Genomic DNA, 6,038 nt, shown 5'->3' with positions numbered 1-6,038 from the left:
TATGGGAATGTATGTTTCATCTATCCTTATTGGGTCCTACAGAGTCCTGGCAGGGCGGCAGATGTGCAGAAGTGCACAGAGACTGTGGACACATGTAGACATTGATTTACATCCTGCTCCTTCCTTTTCTCTGGACAGCATCAGGGAAGCTCAGGGGAGGGTCATCTTGGCACCAGAGCTGCATCCCAGCCTTTCCCCCTTGTGTGTGATGATGTAGAGGGCAGAAGTCGACCTTGAGTGCTGTTTCGAGTGTGCCGCCCACTGTATTTTTTCAGGCTTGGTCTCTCACTGGCAGGGAACTGGCTAAGGTCAGTAAGTAAGCCCTAGGGATCTGCCACCCTATGAGTACACTGCACTGGCTTTCTTTATACATGGGTTCTGCACACAGAACTTAGTCCCTTATACTTGCATGGTAAGCACTTCACCTGCTGGAACACCTTTCTACCCATGTTGTGTGTTTAAAATTCCTGGCTTGTTTCGGGGGTTTTGTTGTTCTTTTTTGATTTGGTTGGTTGGTTGGTTGGTTGGTTGGTTGGTTGGTTGATTGGTTTGGAGGGGTATTGGTAGTTTTGGTTGCCTAATTTTGGTTTTCTGGGTTTATTTGAGATTTTGTTTGGGATTTTATTGGTTTTGACTTTCCTGTTTTTGCATATTTGGTTTTTTTCATTCTCTTTTTTCATTTGTTATTTTTTAGTTTCCTTTTGAACTTCACTTACTTATTTACTATCAGTAGCATTGTTGATGGTGTGATTTACACACGTTTTACTTTTGTATCGGTTTAGGTTTTCTGATTTTGCTTTTTAATACTGCTTCCTGGTTGGGTCACTGGGCTTTCTTACTCTGCTCCAATGATTCTAAATTGTGGCACGTTGACATTAAAATCAACAACAATAGTGGTTTCGCTTGACTTCTTGATTTATTTCTTTTTATATTTGAGGTTTTAACTTTTTGAAGCTTTTGTGGGTTTTCAATTTTAGTTTTTGTGGCATTTCAGTTGGTTTTTGTTTAGAGCTATTAGGTTTGTATTTTTATTTTTTTAATTTTTTATATTTCCTCATTTCATTTCTTTCTATTAGCATTCACAATGTTGCTGAGCTGTGGTCCTTTAACCTCACTGCCTTATGAATCAGTTTTCGACTTAGATTTTTCTGGGGGTTGTTTCAGGGGGGTAGCATTCTGGTTTTTAATTAATTGACTGGATTTTAGTTTAGGGTTTACATTTTTTATTTTTCTGTTTTTTAATGTTTGGGAATTTCATACATTCATGTAGCACATTTTGATCAAATCTACCCCCTTTTCCCTCCCCTTCATGTCCTCAACTCCCCCCACCACCACCTAGTATACCCATGACTACAGAATTGTCTGCTGGTGCAGGGGCAGCCTCTCAGGGGATATATCACTAAAGAAAGCTGATTCCTCCTCCCCCAGCAACCATCAATTACCAATACCTTCTCAGCTAGGGGTGGAACTTCATGAGCTTCTCCCTTCACCCATGCTGAGATTTTGGCTGGCTTGATCTGGTGCAGGTCTTATGCAACCAGTCAGCCATAGCCTCTGTAAGGTTATATGTCAATATTCCTATCGTATCCAACAAATACTGTTTTCCTGCAGATGTCTACCACCTCAGGTTCTTATAATCTTTCTACCAATTTTCTGCAATGGTTACTGAGCTTTGGGGGTAGGAGTTGTGATATAGTTGTCCCATTTAAAGCAGGCCACTCTATAGTCTCTTATTCTCTGCATACCAACCAGTTATGTATGTCTGTATTAATCATTAATCATCTACTGTGAAAAGCAGCTTCTCTGGTGTGGGTTTGAAGTTGCACTAATCTAGGGGTATAAGGTAAGAACTTAGGGGCAGTGACTATGTCCTTTAAGCAGGTTGGTCTTATTTGATTCTCTCATAGGGCTTACGATCTAGCCAGCCACAACTTGCTTCCCAGTACCAGGTATGAGTTCTGTCTTGTGCAGCAGGCTTTAAAATCAATCAGAAAGTGTTTGGTCACTCCTAGAACGTAATATCACTGTCATTGCATCACAGGGTACTTTTTGCCAGGTCAGGTGTTATTATAGCTCACAGGGATCACAGTTGGTAAGAATATGGATTCGTTTCTCCCCTAGTAGCTTACATGGCACTGCGAAAGCTAGCTGGGAGGAATGCAGCTTCCAGGTTGGTTCCAGCTTGATTTTTGCCATGCTCTTTGACTCAAGTGTGTGGTTTCCTTAGCAATAGAATTTTACAGTCAAGTTCTAGACGGTAACCAAGAGCAATGGCAATGGCCTGTAATGTTGGGGAGGTTATGGGACCACACTGACCAGTAACTCAAAAAAAGAAATAATCCATACTTTCCATTGTTCTTATTATATGATAGCTAATGGTATCTTGGAGGAAAGCATTACCCACCACCCCCTTTTAGGGTAATTTTATTTTATGTTTGTATCTATATATTTTAGGAATCTTCTATAGTAGTAGGTTTCCATATGGCTTTTCAACAGTCTGTAGTATTAGTTATCCTTCCCTATACTCCCTCCTCTATGCTGCCCTCCCATCCCCCACACCATTTAACCCTTTGTGTTCCATTATTCCCCTTTCTCCTCTTTAGAGTTACCTGTATTCTGCCTCCTTTTCCCTCAGAAATCCTCCTATGGCTCTTTACTAGCTTTCTGCCTTCTATGGATGCTCCTGTTTAGACACGTGTCTGAGGATTCAAATCTAACACCCACATATGAGAGAGAACTGCAGCTTTTGTCTTTCTGGGACTGTTACCTCAGCCATAGTGATTGTTTCCAGGCCCATCCACTTACCTGACAAATTCATGATTTCATTTTTCTTTATACATGAATGATAATTCCATTGTGTATGTATCATATTTTCATGACACATTCATGAGTTGATAGACTTCTAGGCAGCAAAAAGATAAATTCTGTTTTCTGATCTAATCTATTAGGTTGTGTCTCTTTATTGGAGAATTGACAGCATTAATATTAATAGTTGTGATTGAAAGATGTGTATTGATTCCTGTCAGTTTTTGTGGTATTTTCTATTACCTCTTTTGGTGAACTTTTGTGGAGGTATTTGTTCCTATGACCCCTTGGGTGTGTTAACCCTTGTATTCAGACAGGAGTGTTCCCTCTGTCCTCTGTACAGCTGGTTTAGTGGGCACATATTCTTTTAATTTGCTTTTACAGTGGAAATTTTTTTCACTTCTCTTTCAGTTTCAGGAGATAGTTTTGCTGGGTATAATGAACAGAGACAGTTACAATCTTTCAGAACTTGGACTACACCATTAAAGGCCTTTCTGACTTTAAAAGTTTCTGCCTAATAATCAGGTGTCATTCTGATGGGCCTGATTTTCTAAATGACTTGACCTTTCTCTTGAAGCTTTTAATACCCTTTCTTTAGTCTATTTTTTAATTTTTAACTATATGTTAGAGAGAGTTTCTTTTCTAGTTCTGTCCATTTGGAGTTCTATAGGCCCCTTGTGCCTGGATGGGCATCTCTTTCTCTGGATATGGCAACTTTTCTATTATTCTACAGAAAGTATTTTCTATGCCTTTGCAATGGTAGGGAGTCATCTCCTTCTTCTATGCCCATAATCCAAAGGTTAGGTCTTTTGATGGTATTTTGAAACTCTCCCATGTTTTGTTTATAGATTTTTATAGTTATCATTGCCTTTTTCTGAGTAATGTGATTCTTTTTTAATATTGTATTTATTCTTTTTATTTTATGTGTATGAGTGTATTGCCTGCATGTATATAAGTGTACCGGTGTCATTCAGTACCCATGGAGGTCATCAGAAGATGGCATGGATCCCCTGGGGCTCGATGTACAGTGTCAGCCTCCATGTGGGTGCTGGGACTCGAACCCAGGTCCTCTGCAAGAGCAGCCAGTACTGTTAACTGGTGAGCCATCTCCTCAGTTCTGAGATACCATTCTTGTACCTTGTCCTCTAGCTCTGCTACTCTGTTTTCTGCTGAACCATCTGTTGCTGAGACTTTCCACTGAGGTACTGACTTGGCTTAATGAGCTTTTCATTTCCAGCATCATTTCGTGCAGCTTTTCTTCAGTAATCATATTGAGTGAATTCCATTTTCATGTCTTGTATTGACTTCCTTAGTTCATTTTCTTTGGATTCTTCAAACATAGTAGTAATAGTTTCTTTTGAATTCCTTATGCAGAAGTTCTTCAAGCACAGTCTCATTTGGGGTCCATAGTATGGGATTGGTAATTTGGGGGAGACATATTGCCCTGTATTTTCATATTGTTTCTTCTTGTGCTGAAATTTGCACATTTGGAGTTACTTGGTTGGTTAGAAATGTGAACCTGGAACTGATTACTTGGGTTCTGTCTCTCTGTCAGGAGAGGGACTTTAGAAACTACAGAGGTGTGGGCAGGAGCTTCAGGGTCAGGAACCTCGTACACATCAGCACCAGATGCTGGGCAGACCTGGAGATACAGGCCAAGAGGTCAGGGCCTGTGGCAAGGCCCTTACCTGTAAGTGATGGAGCTGGACAGACATGGAAGTGCTGGCCAGGTGTTTGGGCTCTGGTAGGGCCTTACCTATAGGCAGGGGTTGCTGGGTGAGCAACCCATTTTTAATATCATTTTTACTTTTCTTTTTCCTCTCTCTCTCTATCTCTTCTCTCTCTCTGTGTGTGTGTCTCTCTCTCTAGCATTCTCAGAAGCAGGAAACAGAACTGTACCCAGTTTCTCCATTGAGAGAACTTCTAATCTGGAGGACCATAGGCCGTGGATGCAACATGCAGGTCAAGCTGGCCACCACCGCTTTGCCAGCATCACCATGGCCAGGAAGGTCCTCATGAAGAAGTGGCTGTGGTCCCACTCATTCAGAAGTAAACATTACAGTGCCCTTCAATCACCCCAATATTATCTCATTGCTGAAAGTCAGAGGTGGAATTTGGGATCTACCTGATCATGGAGCTGGTTGAGGGAGAACAGTTATGAAGGTATGTCTATGAAAAGCAAGGCCCCAGCTATTTTTCTCGGGATCCCAAATGCCATGGGGCTACTGCCAAGACAATGGAATCATTTGTCAGGACTTTAATGTGAATCACATACTGATGGAATCTGGTGACAAGATAAAAATCATGGTCTTTGGCCTGGGCACCAAAGTCAAGTCTGGTCATAAATTTGATAGGTGTTGTGGGTTCTCCTCAGGCCAGCTGTGAAGACCCTAACCTGAATCAGGTCCCCTGCTGATTGAGGGGGCATAAGAGGTGCGGAGTCACAACACACAGACCCCGGGAGTCGGGTAGAAGCAAGCACTAGGCAAGGTGCTGCAGGCTCATTTAATGCAAGGGGCATGCCTTGTATCTCCCTTTTCTCCACCCCAAGTCCCTTTAGTCAATGTATCGTTTTCTGATTGGTCCACGCCACGCATTCTGTCAGCAGTTACTGGGCTCGCAAGCAGGGTATAGAGGCGTGGGCTCCTTTTGGCAGGCTATTTGCAGACCAAGAAGTGAAGTGAATTCTCGCTGAATCCCAGGGCTCTGGGTCTGTGCCATCTTAGGAGGCCTCCTGCTACATTTCCACCCTTTTTCTTTAAAAATGACTGTCCAGCAAGAGCCTGTAGGCAGCTCCGCCTCGGGATGACCCCAGGATCATGGACTGTGTCTGTCTTAGGTTGTCCTATTCAGGCATGAACCTTGCCCATCATTGGAGCATGGACATATACGTCCATGTCCTGGCTTAGGTTGATTCAGCCCAACAGGATCTTACCCATCATTGACTACCAGCCCTCCAAGGGGTATTGTCCAGGGGGATCAGTCGAGGTGGGGAATTATCTGTAGGAGGCCTCGTATATTTGTTCAAGCCAAGTCTGTCAGGTTGCATAGGGCGCATTGAAATCATCTTCGTGTATTGCTCTGAGGGCCTGATACACCGAGTGATTGAATTTTTTCTGACTGCGGGAATGAAGAACAAGGCATTTAAGAAGTAGAAAGAGAAGAATAACTATGCCTGTCACGAGTAGGTAAGTAATGATCCAAGACGGGTCAAACAGTGCTTTTAGATTAGA

This window comes from Nannospalax galili, unplaced genomic scaffold (genome assembly GCF_000622305.1).
Source record: "Nannospalax galili isolate Female #2095 unplaced genomic scaffold, S.galili_v1.0 scaffold1750, whole genome shotgun sequence".
Lineage (NCBI taxonomy): Eukaryota > Metazoa > Chordata > Mammalia > Rodentia > Spalacidae > Nannospalax > Nannospalax galili.
Note: the sequence above shows the minus strand (reverse complement) of the source record.